Source organism: Arachis stenosperma, chromosome 1, assembly GCF_014773155.1.
Source record: "Arachis stenosperma cultivar V10309 chromosome 1, arast.V10309.gnm1.PFL2, whole genome shotgun sequence".
NCBI classification, from domain to species: Eukaryota; Viridiplantae; Streptophyta; class Magnoliopsida; order Fabales; family Fabaceae; genus Arachis; species Arachis stenosperma.
The window spans coordinates 28,147,887-28,157,438 of record NC_080377.1 but is presented as its reverse complement, the minus strand read 5'-3'; the positions used below and the strand labels follow the sequence as shown (position 1 = coordinate 28,157,438).

The 9,552-nt window shown below is 40.8% G+C and overlaps 2 non-coding genes across 2 annotated transcripts; both read right to left on the bottom strand.

Moving 5' to 3' along the window:
• Window positions 1-337: 337 nt before the first annotated feature.
• Window positions 338-445, bottom strand: LOC130948832 (small nucleolar RNA R71). The gene has a single exon (XR_009073280.1). It is a non-coding gene; the product is annotated as a small nucleolar RNA R71 (small nucleolar RNA).
• Window positions 446-9,001: 8,556 nt separating this feature from the next.
• LOC130948825 (small nucleolar RNA R71) lies at window positions 9,002-9,109 on the bottom strand. The gene has a single exon (XR_009073278.1). It is a non-coding gene; the product is annotated as a small nucleolar RNA R71 (small nucleolar RNA).
• Between the last annotated feature and the right edge of the window lie 443 nt (window positions 9,110-9,552).

The following is a 9,552-nucleotide window of genomic DNA, read 5'->3' as shown; positions in this document are numbered from 1 at the left end:
TCCTGATTTCTATGGGAGAAGCATCTCTATCCCTGCCATTGGAGCAAACAACTTTGAGCTTAAGCCTCAATTAGTTTCTCTAATGCAACAGAATTGCAAGTTCCATGGACTTCCAATGGAAGATCCTCATCAGTTTTTATCTGAATTCTTGCAAATCTGTGACACAGTCAAGACTAATGGGGTTAACCCTGAGGTCTATAGACTGATGCTATTCCCTTTTGCTGTAAGAGACAGAGCTAGAATATGGTTGGACTCTCAACCTAAAGAAAGCCTGGACTCTTGGGAAAAGCTAGTCAATGCCTTTTTGGCAAAGTTCTTTCCACCACAAAGATGGAGTAAGCTTAGAGTGGAAGTCCAAACCTTTAGACAGAAGGATGGAGAATCCCTCTATGAAGCTTGGGAAAGATACAAACAATTAATCAGAAGATGTCCTTCAGACATGCTTTCTGAATGGAGCATCATAGGTATTTTCTATGATGGTCTCTCTGAACTATCCAAGATGTCTTTGGATAGCTCTGCTGGAGGATCTCTTCATCTGAAGAAGATGCCTGCAGAAGCTCAAGAATTGATTGAAATGGTTGCAAATAACCAATTCATGTACACTTCTGAAAGGAATCCTGTGAACAATGGGACTAGTCAGAAGAAAGGAGTTCTTGAGATTGATACTCTGAATGCCATATTGGCTCAGAACAAAATATTGACTCAACAAGTCAATTTGATTTCTCAGAGTCTGTCTGGAATGCAAAATGCACCAAACAGTACTAAGGATGCTTCATCTAAGGAAGAAGCTTATGATCCTGAGAACCCTTCCATGGAAGAGGTGAATTACCTAGGAGAACCCTATGGAAACACCTATAATTCTTCATGGAGAAATCACCCAAATCTCTCATGGAAGAATCAAGAGAGACCTCAACAAGGTTTCAATAACAATAATGGTGGAAGAAACAGGTTTAGCAATGGCAAGCCTTTTCCATCATCTTCTCAGCAACAGACAGAGAGTTCTAAGCAGAGTACTTCTGACTTAGCAACAATGGTCTCTGATCTAATCAAAACCACTCAAAGTTTCATGAATGAAACAAGGTCCTCCATCAGAAATTTGGAAGGACAAGTGGGACAGCTGAGCAAGAAAATTACTGAACTCCCTCCTAGCACTCTCCCAAGTATACAGAAGAAAATCCTAAAGGAGAGTGCAAAGCCATAGACATGGCCGAACATGGAGAGGAAAGAGAGGAGTTGGACGCCATTGAGGAAGACCCCAATGGGCGTACACCAATCTCCTCTGAGTTCCTCAATGAGGAACAATGGGAATCTGAGGCTCAAAATGAGACCATAGAGATTCCATTGGGCTTGCTTCTGCCATTCATGAGCTCTGATGAGTATTCTTCCTCTGAAGAGGATGAGTATGTCACTGAAGAGCAAGTTGCTAAATACCTTGGAGGAATCATGAAACTGACTGACAAGTTATTTGGAAATGAGACTTGGGAGGACGAACCTCCTTTGCTCACCAAAGAACTGGATGACTTGTCTAGGCAGACACTGCCTCAAAAGAGGCAGGATCCTGGGAAGTTTTCTACACCTTGTACCATAGGCACCATAACCTTCAAGAAGGCCTTGTGTGACTTAGGGTCAAGTGTAAACCTCATGCCCCTCTCTGTAATGGAGAAATTAGGGATCCTTGAGGTGCAAGCTGCAAGAATCTCATTAGAGATGGCAGACAATTCAAGAAAACAAGCTCATGGACTTGTAGAGAATGTTTTGGTGAAGATTGAGGACCATTACATCCCTACTGATTTCATAGTCCTAGAGACTGGGAAGTGCATGGATGAATCCATCATCCTTGGCAGACCCTTCCTAGCCACAGCAAAGGCTGTGATTGATGTTGATAGAGGAGAGTTGATTATTCAAGTGAATGAAAAATCTTTGGTATTTAAGGCCCAAGGACATCCCTCTATCATCATGGAGAGGAAGCATGAAGAGCTTCTCTCAAAACAGAGCCAAGCAGAGCCCCCACAGTCAAACTCTAAGTTTGGTGTTGGGAGGCCACAACCAAACTCTAAGTTTGGTGTTGAACCCCCACATTCAAACTCTAAGTTTGGTGTTGGGAGGTTCCAACACGGTTCTGAGTATTTCTGAGGCTCCATGAGAGTCCTCTGTCAAGCTAATGACATTAAAGAAGCGCTTGTTGGGAGGCAACCCAATGTTTTATGGTTAACTATTTTCTTTTGTTATTTTATCTTTTTTGTAGGTTGATGATCATAAGAAGTCACAAAAACAATGAAAAAAGCAAAAACAGAATGAAAAATAGGAAGAAAAACAGCACACCCTGGAGGAGAAGAAGCTGGCGTTCAAACGCCAGTAATGCTAGCTGTTGGGCGTTTAACGCCCAGTCTGGCACCATTCTGGGCGTTTAACGCCAGAAAGGGGCACCAGACTGGCGTTAAACGCCAGTAAAGGGCAACAACCTGGCGTTAAACGCCAGGAATGGGCCCCAGCCCGGCGTTTAACGCCAGAAATAGCTCAAAACGTGATTTTGAGCAACATTTGGTGCAGGGATGACTTTTCCTTGACACCACAGGATCTGTGGACCCCACAGGACCCCACCATCACTCTCTCTCTTCTTCCCCCATTCACCAATCACCTCAATACCTCTTTCCCAAAAACCCTTCACCCATCAAATCCCATCTTTCTCTTCACCACTCACATCCATCCTTCATAAATTCCCACCAACCTCACCCTTCAAATTCAAACCACTTTCCCTCCCAAACCCACCCTCCATGGCCGAACCATTACCCCCCTCTCTCCTATAAATACCCTTCTTCAACTCTTCATTTTCACACAACCTAAACACCCTTTCTTACCCTTCTTCGCCGAACACACTACCATCTCCCTCTTCCTCATTTCTTCTTCTTCTACTCTCTTCTTTCTTCTTTTGCTCGAGGACGAGCAAACATTTGAAGTTTGGTGTGGTAAAAGCATTGCTTTTTCATAACCATTATGGCATCCAAGGCCGGAGAAACCTCTAAAAAGAGGAAAGGGAAGGCAAAAGCTTCCACCTCCGAGTCATGGGAGATGGATAGATTCCTCTCAAGGGTGCATCAAGTCCACTTCTATGAAGTTGTGGCCTTGAAGAAGGTGATCCCCGAGGTCCCCTTTTCACTCAAAAAGGGTGAATATCCGGAGATCCGCCATGAGATCCGAAGAAGAGGTTGGGAAGTACTCACCAACCCCATTCAACAAGTCGGAATCTTGATGGTTCAAGAGTTCTATGCCAATGCATGGATCACCAAGAACCATGACCAAAGTGTGAACCCGAATCCAAAGAATTATCTCACTATGGTTCGGGGGAAATACTTGGATTTTAGTCCGGAGAGTGTGAGGGTGGCGTTCAACTTGCCTATGATGCAAGGAGATGAGCATCCTTACACTAGAAGGGTCAACTTTGATCAAAGGTTGGACCAAGTCCTCACAACCATATGTGAAGAGGGCGCACAATGGAAGCAAGATTCAAGAGGAAAGCCGGTTCAATTGAGAAGGCATGACCTCAAGCCCGTGGCTAGAGGATGGTTAGAGTTCATTCAACGCTCAATCATTCCCACTAGCAACCGGTCCGAAGTTACTCTAGACCGGGCCATCATGATTCATAGCATCATGATTGGAGAAGAAATAGAAGTTCATGAGGTTATAGCCCAAGAACTCTACAAAGTGGCGGACAAGACCTCCACTTTGGCAAGGTTAGCCTTTCCTCATCTCATCTGTCACCTCTGTTATTCAGTTGGAGTTGACATAGAGGGAGATACCCCCATTGATGAGGACAAGCCCATCACCAAGAAAATGATGGAGTACACAAGAGACCCCTCTCACCATGAGATCCCTGAGATTCCTCAAGGGATGCACTTTCCTCCACAAAATTGTTGGGAGCAATTAAACACCTCCCTAGGAGAGTTGAGTTCCAACATGGGACAACTAAGGGTGGAGCATCAAGAACACTCCATTCTCCTCCATGAAATTAGAGAAGACCAAAGAATTAATGAGGGAGGAGCAACAAAGACAAGGAAGAGACAATGAGGAGCTCAAGCACTCCATAGGATCTTCAAGAGCAAGAAAGAGCCGCCATCACTAAGGTGGACCCGTTCCTTGATTTCCTTGTTCTTTATTCTTCTGTTTTTCGATTTTTATGCTTATGGTTATCCATGTTTGTGTCTTGTGATCATTAGTGTCTTAGTGTCTATGCCTTAAAGTTATGAATGTCCTATGAATCCATCACCTTTCTTGAATAAAAACGTGCTTAATTGAAAAGGAAAGAATTGCATGAATTCTGAATTTTATAATAGTTTAATTATCTTGATGTGGTGGCAACACTTTTGTTCTCTGAATGTATGCTTGAACAGTGCATATATCTTTTGAATTTGTGGTTCATGAATGTTGGCTCTTGAAAGAATGATGAAAAAGGAGACATGTTACTGAGGATCTGAAAAATCATTAGAAATGATTCTTGAAGCAAGAAAAAGCAGTGAATACAAAAAAAAAGAAGAAAAGAAAGAAGCAAACGAAAAAAAAACCGAAAAAAAGAGAGAGAAAGAAAAAAAAAAGAAAGAATAAAAGTTGTGATCCAAGGCAAATAAGAGTGTGCTTAAGAACCCTGGACACCTCTAATTGGGGACTTTAGCAAAGCTGAGTCACAATCTGAAAAGGTTCACCCAATTATGTGTCTGTGGCATGTATGTATCCGGTGGTAATACTGGAAGACAGAGTGCTTTGGGCCACGGCCAAGACACATGAAATAGCTATGTTCAAGAATCATCATACTTTACTAGGAGAATCATTAACACTATCTGGATTCTGAGTTCCTAAAGAAGCCAATCATTCTGAATTACAAGGGATAGAGTGAGATGCCAAAACTATTCAGAGGCAAAAAGTAAAAGCCCCGCTCATCTAATTAATACTGATCTTCATAGATGTTTTTGGAGTTCATTGCATATTCTCTTCTTTTTATCTTATTTGATCTTCAGTTGCTTGGGGACAAGCAACAATTTAAGTTTGGTGTTGTGATGAGCGGATAATTTGTACACTTTTTGGCATTGTTTTTAGTATATTTTTAGTATGATCTAGTTAGTTTTTAGTATATTTTTATTGGTTTTTAGTTAAAATTCACTTTTCTGGACTTTACTATGAGTTTGTGTGTTTTTCTGTGATTTCAGGTATTTTCTGGCTGAAATTGAGGGACCTGAGCAAAAATCTGATCCAGAGACTCAAAAGGACTGCAGATGCTGTTGGATTCTGACCTCCCTGCACTCGAAGTGGATTTTCTGGAGCTATAGAAGCCCAATTGGCGCGCTCTCAACGGCGTTGGAATTTAGACATCCTGGGCTTTCCAGCAATATATAATAGTCCATACTTTGCCCAAGATTTGATGGCCCAAACCGGCGTTCAAAGTCACCTCAAGAAATTCCAGCGTTAAACGCCGGAACTGGCACCTAATTGGGAGTTAAACGCCCAAACTGGCACTAAAGTTGGCGTTTAACTCCAAGGAGAGTCTCTACACGAAATTTCTTCATTGCTCAGCCCAAACACACACCAAGTGGGCCCGGAAGTGGATTTTTATGTCATTTACTCATCTATGTACTAGTTTTCTATAAGTAGGACCTTTTACTATTGTATTAGAGGCGAACATCTAGGACTTTTGGTAGCTATCTCTGTTTTATGCTATCTTAGACATTTGAGAGGCTGGCCATTCGGCCATGCCTAGACCCTGTGCTTATGTATTTTCAACGGTGGAGTTTCTACACACCATAGATTAAGGTGTGGAGCTCTGCTGTACCTCGAGTATTAATGCAATTACTATTGTTCTTCCATTCAATTCCGCTTGTTCTTTATCCAAGATATCACTTGTTCTTCAACATGATGAAGGTGATGATTGACGCCCATCACCATTCTCACCCATGAACAAAGTGACTGACAACCATTCTTGTTCTACAAGCATCTGAGGCTTAGTGAATATCTCTTGGATTCCTGATTGCACGATGCATGGTTGATCGCCTGACAACCGAGTGCTCGCCTGACAAACGAGCCAACCATTCCGTGAGATCAGAGTCTTCGTGGTATAGGCAAGAACTGATGGCAGCATTCAAGAGAATCCGGAAGGTCTAACCTTGTCTGTGGTATTCTGAGTAGGATTCAATGATTGAATGACTGTGACGTGCTTCAAACCTGTAACCTACTGGGCGTTAGTGACAGACGCAAAAGAGTGATTCTATTCCGGTAGGGGAGGGAACCAAACCGGTGATTGGCAGCACTGTGACAGAGTGCGTGCATTAGCTTTCACTGCGCGGATGGGAGGTAGCTGCTGACAACAGTGAAACCCTACACGAGCTTGCCATGGAAAGGAGTAAGAAAGGATTGGATGAAGGCAGTAGGAAAGCAGAGAGACGGAAGGGAAGGCATCTTCATACACTTGTCTGAAGCTCTTACACCAATGATATACATAAGTATCACTATCTTTATCTTCTATGTTATTTTCGTTCATCATCATATACATTTGAGTTTGCTTGACTAAGATTTACAAGATGACCATAGCTTGCTTCAATGCTAACAATCTCCGTGGGATCGACCCTTACTCACGTAAGGTATTACTTGGACGACCCAGTGCACTTACTGGTTAGTTGTGCGAAGTTGTGTAATGCCATGGTATTGAGCTACCACGTTTTTGGAGCCATTACCGGGGATTATGAGAGTTGTGAAAAAGTATTGTTCACAATTTCGCGCACCAAGTTTTTGGCGCCGTTGCCGGGGATTGTTCAAGTTTGGAGCAAGCTTTTGGTAACAATGCCTGGGATTGTTCTAGTTTGGACAACTGACGGTTCATCTTGTTGCTTAGATTAGGTATTTATTTTTTTCGAAATTCTTGAAGATGAATTCTAGAGTTTCATGATGATTTGTTGAAATCTAGCTGGCTGAGAAGCCATGTCTAATCTGATTGGACCGAGGTTTCAACTTATCACCACAAGAGCTTGTTGATTCTCATCAATTTTGCTCTTGGAGCAGTGATCTGCTAAGATTTGGCTGACCTTTGGTCATGTCTAGTGTTTTGGACCGAAGCTTTCCTTGAAAGCTTGGCTGGCTGTGAAGCCATGTCTAATTCCTGGACCGGAGTCTTAGACTAGCATTGCACTGATTCCTGGAATTCTCATCAAGGATTTTGATGCCTTTTCCCACTTAATTTTCGAAAAACCCAAAAAAAAAATATTACAAAATCATAAAAACCAAAAAAATATTTGCTGTTTCTTGCTTAAGTCTAGTGTCTCATCTTAAGTTTGGTGTCAATTACATGCATTCATTCATGTGTCTTAAGGGTCTTCAAGTAATTCTTGATGATTTCTTACTCTGATCTTTGAATTCTTTTGGCTTGAGTGTTTATGTGTCTCATATAGTGTCAGTAGTACACAAACTGCTAAGTTTGGTGTCTTGCATGCATTGTTATTTGATTCTTGTTGCATTTTGATTATTAAAAATCCAAAAATATTTTTAATTTGTGTCTTTTCAAGTCAATGATACAAAGAATTGAAGATTCAGAACATACTGCAGAGGAATTATACAGAAAAAGCTGAGCATTCAAAAATGCCCAGTGAAGAAGGCAGACTGGCGTTTAAACGCCAGCCAGGGCACCTGGTTGGGCGTTTAACGCCCAAAGAGGTAGCATTTTGGGCGTTAAACGCCAGAATGTATACCATTCTGGGCGTTTAACGCCAGGATGGTGCTAGGGGGAAGATTTTGTTTTCAAAATCATTTTTTTCAAGTTTTCAAAGTTTTTCAAAATCAAATCTTTTTCAAATCATATCTTTTCAATCAAATGTTTTCAAAATCAATTTCTTTCCTTTTTCAAAGATACTTACTAACAATTAATGATTTGATTGAACATTTTTTGCCTTTTCTGTTGAGGAAGGTTTTATGTTTGAATCATATCTTTTCTTGTTAGGCAAGTCATTAATTTTTAAAATCATATCTTTTCAAATTGTTTTCAAATCATATCTTTTAAAATTGTTTTCAAATCATATCTTCTCAATCACATCTTTTTAAAACCATAACTTTTCAATTAAATCTTTTTAACCACATCCTTTTCAAAATACTTTTCAATCAAATCTTTTTAATTTCTAATTTCAAAATCTTTTTCAAAAATCACTTGATTTCTTTTCACTATGAATTTTTGAAAATTATCAATCAAATTTTCAAAATGTTTTCAAAATCTTTTAATTGAATTTTCGAAAATTTCCTTCCCTCCTTCCCACATCCTTTTATTTATGGAGTACTACTCCTTCTAAATGCACAATTCGAACCTTATCTAACTAAAGTTCGAATTCTTCTTCTCCTTCTTCTTTCTATTTCTCTTTTCCTCTGACATTTCAAGGAATCTCTATACTGTGACATAGAGGATTCCACATTTTCTTTTTCTCTTCTCTTTCATATGAGCAGGAGCAGAGACAAAGGCATTCTTGTTGAAGCTGACCCTGAACCCGAGAGAACCCTGAAGAGAAAGCTAAGAGAAGCCAAGGCACAACTCTCTTTAGAGGACCTGACCGAATTCTTCAAGGAAGAAGAACACATGGCAGCCGAAAATAACAACAATGCCAACAATGCAAGAAAGGTGCTGGGTGACTTTACTGCACCTACTCCTGATTTCTATGGGAGAAGCATCTCTATCCCTGCCATTGGAGCAAACAACTTTGAGCTTAAGCCTCAATTAGTTTCTCTAATGCAACAGAATTGCAAGTTCCATGGACTTCCAATGGAAGATCCTCATCAGTTTTTATCTGAATTCTTGCAAATCTGTGACACAGTCAAGACTAATGGGGTTAACCCTGAGGTCTATAGACTGATGCTATTCCCTTTTGCTGTAAGAGACAGAGCTAGAATATGGTTGGACTCTCAACCTAAAGAAAGCCTGGACTCTTGGGAAAAGCTAGTCAATGCCTTTTTGGCAAAGTTCTTTCCACCACAAAGATGGAGTAAGCTTAGAGTGGAAGTCCAAACCTTTAGACAGAAGGATGGAGAATCCCTCTATGAAGCTTGGGAAAGATACAAACAATTAATCAGAAGATGTCCTTCAGACATGCTTTCTGAATGGAGCATCATAGGTATTTTCTATGATGGTCTCTCTGAACTATCCAAGATGTCTTTGGATAGCTCTGCTGGAGGATCTCTTCATCTGAAGAAGACGCCTGCAGAAGCTCAAGAATTGATTGAAATGGTTGCAAATAACCAATTCATGTACACTTCTGAAAGGAATCCTGTGAACAATGGGACTAGTCAGAAGAAAGGAGTTCTTGAGATTGATACTCTGAATGCCATATTGGCTCAGAACAAAATATTGACTCAACAAGTCAATTTGATTTCTCAGAGTCTGTCTGGAATGCAAAATGCACCAAACAGTACTAAGGATGCTTCATCTAAGGAAGAAGCTTATGATCCTGAGAACCCTTCCATGGAAGAGGTGAATTACCTAGGAGAACCCTATGGAAACACCTATAATTCTTCATGGAGAATCACCCAAATCTCTCA